This window comes from Lissotriton helveticus, chromosome 12, assembly GCF_964261635.1.
Source record: "Lissotriton helveticus chromosome 12, aLisHel1.1, whole genome shotgun sequence".
NCBI classification, from domain to species: domain Eukaryota; kingdom Metazoa; phylum Chordata; class Amphibia; order Caudata; family Salamandridae; genus Lissotriton; species Lissotriton helveticus.
The window spans coordinates 136213504-136225509 of record NC_136073.1 but is presented as its reverse complement, the minus strand read 5'-3'; the positions used below and the strand labels follow the sequence as shown (position 1 = coordinate 136225509).

General features: G+C 45.7%; 1 non-coding gene across 1 annotated transcript; it reads right to left on the bottom strand.

Moving 5' to 3' along the window:
• Positions 1–11243: 11243 nt before the first annotated feature.
• Positions 11244–11315, bottom strand: TRNAH-GUG (transfer RNA histidin (anticodon GUG)). The gene has a single exon. It is a non-coding gene; the product is annotated as a tRNA-His (tRNA).
• Between the last annotated feature and the right edge of the window lie 691 nt (positions 11316–12006).

The window sequence follows — 12006 nt, the reverse complement described above, 5'->3', positions numbered from 1 at the left end:
AGAGTAGTAACACTTGGATCTGCGTACTGCAAAGCTAGTAAGAGAGCACGAAGCTCTGCCAATTGTGCGGTGCAATCGCCCAGGGGCAACGTGTGTACCTCCCTGGAAATGAACTCATCATTCAACATAGCACCGACCACAATGGCGCATGCGGAAACGTAGGCATGTTTAGAGCCATGCGCAACCTGCGCCGACCCATCAGTGTAAATGATGCAATGGAAGTCCTCCAAAGGTCGCATCGCCAGAGGAGCAGGATGAACGAATTCATACTGCAAGTACTCCTGCGACCGTAAGGAAGCGTCAAAAATAAACATGACATCCGCGGATGACAATGACGCGCCCACTGAATCCACCGAGGGTGCAAAGCCTTTGAATTTGGTACACTGGCTTTCGTGACTGCCTCTAAATGAGGACAGGGTGTTACCACTAGCATGCGCTTCCCCTGTGACAGAGCACGTTCTTTTAGAATTGCCATCTGTACAGCAGTTAAAACCTTTTCCACTGTGGGAAACCGCATCTCAGCCGAAGTGTACAAGTGTGACTTGTAAGCAATAGGTACCGTGTCACCTTCATTAAAAGTGAGGTACGTGAAACCCACCGTCCCAGGAATTATCCTTATGACCAGGTTGGTGTGGTTATCACGAGTCAGTAAATATTTAGAAGCGAGCAGATCAGCCTGCAAGGATTGCAAAATGGCAGAATGCTCAGGCAGCCAGCATGATTTAGAGAAAGTTGGTTGTATCAAAGCATACAAAGGCTTGATACGCTGGGCATATTCCGGAATGTAAGTCCTATCGAAATTCAAAAAGCCCAGTAAAGACTGTAATTTTTTCAGTGTTGTTGGAGCGCGCAATTGTGCGCACTTCTCTAAGAAGTGAGGAGCCAAACCTCTACCTTCATTGTTGAGCTCATAGCCCAAAAACAACACTGTGTGTTCTGCAATGTGCGATTTTGCAAAGTTGAATTTGTAACCCATGTCTGCGAAGTTGCAAACAAGAGAATTTACACGACACAGATGCTCCCAAATATCGTCGTCTGTGAGATATATGTCATCCACATACGAAAAAGCATCAGGGTCGAGTGCCTCCAGAATAGAGACAATTCGAGCGGTAAATATACCAGGACTATTCTTGTAGCCCATTGGAAGACGCCGGAATTGTTTTTGGACTCCAGCGCTCGTAAAACTGGTCCATTGGGAGCTAAAGCTGTCCAATCTGTGGGCATAAAAACCATTGGATATGTCAAGCGTTGTCTTGAAACGCTTACGCACGAGACTATCCACTAGGGCAGAGCCGTGGGTATTCTGTACTGCACAGTTACGGCAATGCGAGTTTAAATGCCGGTAATCCAAAACCAAACGATATGATCCGTCAGGTTTGTTCACAGTAAAAAGGGGATTATTCATCGGTGACACACACGTTTCAATAACTCCCTGATATTCCAATTGTTCAAGGATTTCCGCGACGGAAGTTTTTGCTTCACGTCGAATGGGATATTGAGGTTGAGGCTGCGGCTGAGACCGCAACGGAATTTCGTGGCAAGGCGACAATTTATCCCAACCACATTGGTTACGGTACAGAGCCGGCGCGAGAGCCCGAGCCCACTCTTCTGCAAAATGCTGCGCATGCTCTTTCGAGACAGTGTTCGCGAAACTGGGTAGGATCACCTCCTCCCCTCGCGGCGCCGCGAGCACAAAAGGTGGGGGCCAGTCAGCCTCCGAAAGTAAAATATCATATGTAGAAGACAGATTCTCCCAAAATACACCTCTAACGGTACGCTGTATGTCACCTTCAATTAACAGGACAATTTCATATAGTCTTTCAGGGGGAGCAAGTCTCGTATCCGCTGTTTCTATCACAACGTAGACATCAGTCGCTGTCACCCTCAGTAGTGGACGCAGCGCCTCTCTGACTATGGTTATCTCCGCCGCGCTGTCCAGCAAGGTCAGAGCCCACGTCAGATTCCGAAGCCGCGTTCTCACTATCTGTGGCATATCGATGCGCTGTTAAGGCTGCGACTTTCTTTTTCGCAAACTGCGGACGCCTAGGCGTAGAATCCTCCTGCTTCACTGCGCCGTCCGTCTGGCGGGACTGACCACGTCCTTGTTGGCCACCACGTCCACGTCCACCCCCTCCTCCTCCACCGGTCTTCGGGGCCGATGTGTCCTGAAAGGAACGAGGAGAGCGTTGATCAGAACCCTGAAAACGATCAGGCGATTTAATCATCGCGCGGTCGCGCAAATCATAAACTTTTTCGGGTGGCGCAGGAGATTGTATCGCAGGAAAAGTACCCTGAGTCTGCATTGTCTGCTTCCCCTGTGTCTGTTTTTTAGGCCAATTTTGTTTCTTGGACTTGGGCTGGGCATCTGTCACTGCAGATTGTCCCTGTGGTTGTTTTTTCTCTTTAACTGGAAAATATTTTAGACCTCTACTTGTGCGGCCAATTGTTTTATAAGCGGCCACCACAATCTTTGCTAACTGGCGGGGTTTGTCGGCATCGGGCAGAGCAGCCAAAGCATTCGACACCTGAAAGTTAACTGCATCTCCTTTAACATTGGAGAGAATGAGATCACTTACAATCTCAAAAGAACCACACAGGCGCATACCCAATTCAACCGCTGCCTCTGGACCGTGATCATTCTGAACACGTCTAACGATTTCAGGCAGGGCAGTCATAGACGGGGTGCCGAAGCACCTTGTATAAACTGCCGCAAATGTTTTTCCCCAGCTGTCACAGTCAGCAAGTTCAGGAGTAATATCCTTCGGTAGAGTAATCGTCAACATTCTATGTTTATCAGCAGGAGTAGAATTCGGAAAAACCGCCTCCAGTTGATCAAACTTCTCTGCTAGCCAGAATGGGAAGTCATCGTTGTCAACAGGACGCGCACCAAAAACCGAATTTACCATCACTGGATTGAGACGCATTCCGCCTCGTTCCATGGGAGCGGCCGCACCCCCCTGGGGACCACCAGGAAGATGTCGACCGATGTATTGCACTAAAGCACGAATCACGGAAATGGAAACAACATGCAGCCTGCGAATTTCTGCCAGGGTGCAAGCCCCGTGATTCGGGTGCGGGGTAAAGCCACCCAACGCAGGCCAATTAGTACCTGGAATTGAGAGTGGACCTAACCTCGCACGGGACAAAGAGTGGGGGAGGGCGCCATCAAACCAAACTCGATGCTGCCAATGATCAATAGGTATTTCCAATGCCCTGTATGGCGTATATTCAGCCGGGACATCCGAGGCGGTGTAGGAGTGGTACAAACCAGAATTAGCGTCCACAGCCGGAAACGTAACCCAAGAGTAAAACAACTCGTAAGGAAACGCCGGATCTGCACTAACCACGAATATCACAGCCATCCCATCTACTGGGACCTGGTACGTCTGAAGATGGTTGCGTACCGCAACGCGACTATGCTGCGCAATAGCCACCGCCGCCGCCATTACAGAATTGGAAACAAGAAAACACAAAGAATACTTTGTAGCACAACTGGGTAGTAATTCAAAGAAACCGTTTAAGTAAGAATCAAGCTTGAATAAAGACCTATTTGAAAAAATAGGTAGGTTTCACCAACACCCCGTTTTCCGGAAACGGACGTGAAGGGGTTAAGGCATGAACGATAAACTACTCGAGTGTCATGAAATAAGACCACCGAAACCGTTGGGCGCCATGTTGCAGGGTTTCTGTACTCACACAGAACTGTGCACAGAGGAGTGGAACCTCGGCAAATTAGGATGTCCCAAAACTTACCTTAGCAACCAACTCACCCCTTACCGAGCTAGCTACAGTGTCTCATTGGACATATCAAACACCCAATGTTTAGACAAACCAGAACATGAACTTACAGTACCTCAGGGTACGTGGGACTCATGAACACTCTTTCGTTATATTATCATTACAAACCAGAACATGGAGTAAAGAAGACACATGTGCATTTGAAATGTTTATTTACTAATGCCGTCTTCTCAGGCGCAGTATCTTTGATAATACAAGTATACTTATTATCAGTAGCAAAATTATCAGCATAGTTACTAAGACATAAAAAGCGAATGGTGACAGCATGTTAACATGCTGTAATGAATAAGAGTTAACAACACTTATATCTCACCCTCCCTAACACATATATTATATTATTATCTAAGAAGGTCTCTTTGGGTTGTTTTAGGGCGGGCCCATACCTTAGTGTCCTAGCATGAAGGAATCACATCAGCATACACCAGCTCTCTCTGCATGTGCACCGCATCAAGTGTGTTAACAAATCTCGTGCAAAGCAATATCAATCCCGCCTCAAACCCAAGTTGGCAAAGGCTGCACTTGTGTTATGACTATGAAGGCGTGGAGATCAGACCTCATAACAATTCCATATCGAGTTGCTCCTGAAACTTCAGCACTCTCCGTGCAGACATGTTTTATTAAACAAAGCAGATATCAGAGCAATAACATATTATTCTCACATTCACCACGGCAAACTACTAGGTTGAAAGCTAAGTCAACAAATAAGGGTCGTGTGCAGAAGTTGCAAGAAAGGAAAAAATGGCGTTTAAATCTCAAACGTACCTATGCTAACTTAACACGATATAGGGATATATAGGAGCTATACAACACTATGTGTGTCCGTACCTCATACAGTGCAGGTTTTTTGTTTACAATCTGATGGCTACCGTCATGTCGACCTCAAACATACAAATATTACTATAAGTCAAAAGACGTAACCAAGAAAACCTTGAATGGATAGGCTTCTACCACATCTAGAACTACATTGCAGATTTGCATTTTACATAATTACTTGTCATTTTTATAATGTTCCAGAAATTTCTCTTAGTTACGAAAAAGCAAATTACACACATTTCGCACACCCTAGTCCTAACTTCGCCATCCATTCTTTCTATCTAACTGTGCTCAAGAGAGGCCCTCCTGTGCTGCAAGGTTCCCAAGGGTCTTCACTGTCTCCTCCCCATTTTAGCATCTATGCTTCCCCTCGATCACACCTGATCAGATCCATTGGACTATAAACTTGTTCATATGCTGATGACACCCAAATTATTACTAGACTAGACCAGATTGCCCCAAAGTCGTTTAATTATTAGGCTGCAGTAATTGTAATGTGCATTTATTTGTTTATGGTGAAGTTTTAAGGGTGTTTTCCTATCCTGAAACCCAAAAAGCTGCTAACATCTTTGTTTTCTGAACTACAGCAGATCTATCTATAAATAGATAAGGCTCCTCTCACATCTAAAGAATGCAACTGCTTCTCTACTGGAGAAGATGGTTTGGGATAAAAGGAAATAAGGGCAAGATCTTGGGATAAAAGGAAATAAGGACAAGATCTTGAGAGTCATTAAATACTGATGAATCTTGGGAGGAAAAAGAAAGAATGTATAAAGGGTTCAGGGAATATTCTGTCTAGAAAAAACCCTAAAATGAGCCCTCAGTTCACTAACTCTGCCCTGAACAGATGGCAGTCAAAACAATTACATTTTTTTAAAGGAATTTGAGGTTTATCGTTTGAAGAGGTTTAAAGGGAGGTTCCTGTAAAGCCCAAAAGACTAGTGTTTGATTTCAAGAAGGAATAAGGCATTGAACCAATGGACGTCTTAAAAAGAAACTTTTCAAAACTCTAGTAGCCAAATCAACTATGGGAGAAACCTGATCACCGTTGAGTGCCTTAATTGTGGTGTTTTGGCTCTTCAACTTTGGGACTGCAAACCCTATAAGACATACATGAAGCTAAAAATCAACCATTAACGTTGGATTGCAAGAACAGCACCTCTCTTGATCACCCTCCTTACACTGTTTGTTCTTTGCCCTGCACCTGCTATGTTTCCACTGCTTTTTTGGTGTGCACTGAGTTTTATTTCTCTGCGCCTTGTCCTGTTCATCTGCTTTTGCCCAGTATCTGCGGGGTTTGTATGGGGCCACGTTTTTCTGTGTGACTGCCTGTGTGCACTCTGTGTTTGTACTGTGTTTGCCTGCAGCTTTAGACCACTGGTTGATAAGCGCCGAAAGGAGCTGCATGCCCCCTCCCTCCATCCTCCGACCAAAGATTGACCTATTTCTATGTCACTTAGTCTTATATCCTCCATGTGCAGCTTGGAAAGGGGGCGAGGAATCTCCAACCATCCCTTAGAGATGCTTGGAGTACAGCTATGGGTCAGGGGTGACTTGACAGATGCGAAGACAAAAGGTAAGTAGTAACAGTATATGTTGTAGCACCTAGGATAACATGCTGCATGGCAAAACACAAGGCCCTAAAGGAAAAAACTACTGGCTATGCCAATGCTTGTTTTTTGTTTTGTTTACATGAGATCTACTAAACAGCGAAAACTGTCAAGCTAGACGTAAAATTGCGCTTCTGCACATTCCCACCATGTGTGCTCCCATGTATTCTCCACCTGAGTCGGCGTGGCAGATAGAGGTGCTCCTGGAGAACCATGATTTCTACAGACTTCTGTGCTGAGTCCTATAGGGTTTTGTAAATCGTCAATCACCAAGGCGAACAAATCTTGATGTTTATTAAGCCTCAGAGTAGGAGGGCGCATGTGTCACCTCAAGAGGGCAGCGAATGGAGAAACCGAGGCAAAGGATGGAAAACAACGAGAGAGGGAGGAAAAAAGACAGAAACAAAAAAGAGAAAAAGAAAGAAGAAGCTGGATTCACAGAAAGAGAAATATGGACACAGAGAGTGAAAGAGAACGACGGAGAGAGAGAGAAGGAGCAGGAAAGAGATGAAGAGAGGCAGGGAGGGACAGGATGAATGAGAGCTAGAGATATTGTCAAGGAGAAAAAGACGGGAGGAGAGCTAAAGGGAGAGAATGAAAAACAGGGCAGGGGTAAAAGTACAGGTAAAAAAAAAATAGGCAGACAGTAAAATAGACAGACAGCTAAATAGAGGGGTTTTATTCAGAGTGAGCATGAGTGGGATGGGGTGGGGTGGTGTATGGCCCTGGATGCTCCAGTTCAAAGAAGCGATCTCTCGGTAGCTCAGTGCCTGGGGTCCTCTGAAATGTATCTAACCACTGTAATCGACTTGTCACATATTTACTAACCCTGGGTGTAGTTCGCGTAGTTGTGCTACACATAGCTACGCGAAGTGCACTTCGCTCTACGTAAGATACGCGTACCGCTACGCGAACTGCGTAGTGTGCTGTTCGCGATGATTGAACAGTGCCGGATGCTTGTCTACACTATGCAATCATTGAAAACGGCATCTCGCACAGTGCGAGCTATCGTTTTCTACCCCTCTAGTAGATTTTAACTCGAGTGGCAGCTTTCTCAACGCAGACTGGTAGTTTCTCATCGTGAGCGGTTGAGAGCTTACGCGACCCCTCGCAATGAGAAACCTGACCTCCATGCTCACGATCGCCAACTTGATGTTGCTGATCGCGAACGAGGAAAAAGTCTCGCCGGGATGTCATTTTGCTCACTCGCGGTCGCCAACTTGACGTTGAGGACCACGAGCGAGCAAAACATGCCAACTACGCTATGCTACGATACGCGATTTTGCACTGTGCTACGTGCAATTCGCGTAGCGTGAAGTAGCACACACTACGCAAGCTTTGCGAGCGTAGTGTAGTTGGCCGCCCAGGGTTAATATTTACATGAAGCTTTATGAGTTTGTTACTTTTGTTACAAAAACGGGCACAGTTGTTTTACAAAAGTGGCGTAGGTTGGTAAAAATCAGCGAGTTTACTGCAGAGTGCTTCAAAAACTCACATTAAAAACTCCGAGACGTGGCATGAAGAGCGGCATTTCAGAAAGGGCTCTGAAAACTCCTTTGAAGGAAATGTTTAATGCAACTAGTAAATCTTATCTTTGAAAGAAACAGCAAGTTTAAATATATTGTGCACATTAATATTAAAATTGTAGGGCAATTCATAATACTTTCGAATGATCAAATAAATTAAATATACATACAATAAAAATAGGCATATGCATTGGCCGGGAATCCACGTTGCAGGCGAGAATTCTACCACTGAACCACCAATGCTTCGCTTCTATCGTTGACTGAGGTTCAGTACATTTGGTTACAATCAACGAGTGTTGCACACACTTAGAGATAGTTATATGGTTTTCTACTCAGCCCTGAGGCCATGCATGAAGCTAAAAACAGCAGAGCCCTTCTTTAATGCAGCGCCATGCTTCATTTGAAGAGGGCAGCGAGGAAACTCACAGTATTATATAATGTTTTACAGGTGAACCAGCAATTCTTCATGCTACATGTGCACATCAGAGGGCACAGTCAGATGATGCTCAATTGTTGCACATACTGAAACACTATATGTAAAGCACCAAAGCTGTGCACAATCCCAGCAGAAAGAAAGATCCTATGCTGCATAACACAGCAATGGTTTAGCGGGGACATGTGGTTAATGATGTCATGATAACAGGGCCAGTTCTAGGATTTTTGGTGCCCCGGGCATAAGAGAATGTGTGAGGCCCCACTAATTTATATAAGTGACACTTTCTGGGCTCCGGACGCTGCTTTGTGCCGACACCTCTTGGGCCTCAGCTCCTCCTCTCAGCCACCTACAAGCACATCTTTTGCAGCTTATATTGGGCTGAAAGTGTGAGGATTGCTTCGGGCTGAGAGTTAACACTGTGGGGGAGCTAAAGTGCTGGACAATGGGCCTCCCCCAGTGCCTTCGAATGGGCAGCCAGACAGGAGGCTGAATTGCAGGACAAACCTGCAAAGTGTGTTTCATTGGAAATTGGACGAGAGGAAGTGTCCCCCTCCCTTAGGCCTTTCAACACCTTCCTCGAGAGGCCCAGGGAGAGGGCCCCCTTCCTTGGGCCCAATTGTAATGAGACACCTTTGTTACAATTTGATCTGCATGGTTAGAACAGGAGCGATGAGGTGTTCAAAATAGTTTTTGGCCCCATGCTGGTAGGCTGAGTGGAAGGCACTGGGCAGCTGCCCACGCTGCCCATGTCTATTGCCAACCCTGCATGATAATCTCAAGCCCCTACCTGAAGTCCTCCAATGTAGCACCATTCTAGAATACCGATTGCTGATGGCTGGTAGAGATGCAGGAAAGGGACTAGAGAATTGTTGTGTTTCTCCTCACTGGATGGCCCCTTCAATGCTTAGGACTGACAAAGGTGGCACTCAACAGGTGATGTGTTCTTAGGTTTTGTATGCACAAGGATTGCGGTGTGCTTGTGAAATCTCTTCTGTCTAAAAAAAATCTTCAAAGAGCTTAGAGCCTGCCCATTACTTTTATTTGCTTACCATCAGCTGGCGCCGATGTCACCCTCATTTCCTTGCTTCCTATTGGTCAGCTCCTACTCCTCACCTCCGTCTTCCTCCTGGGCTTCGAGGCTTTGTCTTGCCATGGAACCAGGAACAAGTACTGCTTCCAGTGCCGGTGTCCTTCCACTGCAGGCTCCTATAGTTATTTTTCTTTTTTTTTCCTTTTCATGAACTTTTCTTCACCCCCACCTTCCACCCAGGTCAGTGCTGGCCGCGTCATACTACTTTCATTTTTTATTTTAAGCCATGTTGTGCAACATTTAAAAACCATTGACAATCCAAATAGATTTTGTGTAGGTGAAACCAATTGGTTTTGCCAATGCTTGTCTTGTGCTTTGGACAGACAGGAGTTCACACACACTAGAAAAGTATTCATCAGTGAGAAGAGGCAGAGATCACACGCAGCAGACTGCGGTACATTAATATCTAAAAATGGCCCTTACTATGATGACTTCAGGTATAATATACAGGTTTACATTTAACAAGTTCCCCTGACTCACCAAGATTACTTAACCTCAATGCATTAAACTTAGTGCATACGCAAGCATTAGATCTGGCTTGAGCTGGGACTCAGCCAGCATCAGTAGTGGCTGGCATCTACGGGGAGTGGTAGGGTGGGCAAGTGGGTGGCCGGTAGTGCACTGTTGTAAATAATACAAAATAAATTAAAACCACTTACTTTACACGGACGACACAGCATCCTCCTCGCAACACGTCCTACTCCTGCTGCAGTCTGATTTTCAGTAGGTCCCAGCCAACTGTATTAAACATCCCTGGTACTCTCTTACCAGTGTGAGAAAGGTGTTAGGATTGCGGGGAGTGGTCTCTCTCACTGTTTCCGAGGACACTGGAGCCCTGCACTTGCCCTAACTCAGCTGTCTTAACCTCATGGCTGCTGGCGACGGCCAATGGCTGTCGCGTGCACTACCTTTGGAGTGCTGCGCACGTCCGTTGGCCGTCACGGCCCCTCACACACAATAGAACGTTCCGCACTAGCGCGTAACGTTCGGCGCAGTTAATGTGTTAAGAAAGCTGGGTTAGAGCTTTCAAAGTGAGTACGTCTGGCTGGCCTTCACAAGATGGCCAGCCAAAGCGGCATGCGCACTTTGAAAAGTGCTCAAACAGTCCACCCTCCTCCCTGCTGCCGTCACTATGCAAGCCCCGCCCCGTCTTGAACCTCAGTTCTGGACGGGGGCATGAAAAATAAAATGGTAATAAATTAACTTCATTACCATTATATTTTTCATCTAGTAGGGGGTTTTGGGGTTATTTTACTTGGTGGGCGACGCTCCACCACTCTCACGGAGGAGCCGCCCCTGCCCAGCATCCTTCCATCACCTCAAAATATATTTTACGATAATACTACTTAATCAATTTGTCATTTTTATGCTTGTTGACACTGTCTGGGCGTTGGTCGCACCTCATTAGTACCAGTTTAACTCACAAATTTAGCAATACAGAACAGGAAATCAGCCTTTACAATGGGTATTCCACTGCACGGCAACACGCATCTTTGCATTTTAATAACTTTGAACCTGTTGAGCTAGAAAAAAATGTGGGGGGTTAAAATCTGCAGATTAAGCAGCAGAATGAGGAGTTATGTGGCAAATATATAATTATGCAAAAATGGCTGCTGCCTGCACAATTGCATAAAATTCCAGTAATCTTCATTATAGGTTCAGCTTCATCCCAAGGCAATAATACAATAAAATTGCAGAAAAGGTACTTTAAAGCAACGGATTTTCCTGCATCCCATAAAAATTTGAAAACGTTTTTTCACTGTTTTGGACAAGAAAAAACGATGGTATTATATAACAGTATATAAAATGGAAATTATAATGAACGAATTCAGTTTGTAAAACGTGATCATTTGTCTGGTTGGAGAGTGGGAGACTAGGGGACTAAAAACTATTAAAAACAGCATGTATTGCCATATTCAAAATGTATAAATAAAAACATCACCCAACTGCCGTGACATTGCCACCCGCAATGCCGTGACCCGGATTCGAACCGGGGTTGCTGCGGCCACAACGCAGAGTACTAACCACTATACGATCACGGCGAGCTACTTGGGTTCTGACGTCGTCCTCCCTTGCAGCTTTTATACCCTCGATCGCGTCACGTAGTGTCTGGTACATGTGGCTGTTGTATGTTGAAGCACTGGTATTTCGCCTCCTCTTCCATTGGCCCATTCCCACTTCTGTACCTGTAACGTACACAAACCTACCTGACACAACTCTGCCATAGTTTTTGGGGGAGAACTGACACACCATGACTGCACCTGTTCAGTGTGTCGGATGCGGTTCTAAAATAAGAGGCCATTGCTTGTTGCTGCTGTTCAAAGAGCAATGAACACGAACTCTGCAGCAAATCACGAGCAGAGGAAGGAAGCGAGAGGATTATATAGAAAAAAAAGCTCCAGAACTAGAGGCCAGAACTCTATGACTGTTCGAGTTTTAGATAACAGGACAGGTTCACATCCCCTGTCATGGGAGAGTTAGGGGACACAGTCAGAGGCGCCGCGCACGATTCGAGACTGAGGAATAACGGGGACAACACGAGTCCCATCTCATCTTCCATAACATACAACAATGGAACCGGGAGAGTCGAATTATAGCGCCAGGAGCAGTGCTTCGTTTGTTAAAAAAAAACATAAGTGCAAATCTCCAAACTTTTTCTTAGGAGGCAGCCACACACTTCCCCACATGGACAATGTCTTCATCAGTAGCTTGGATGCCAGGGGCCCCGGGACA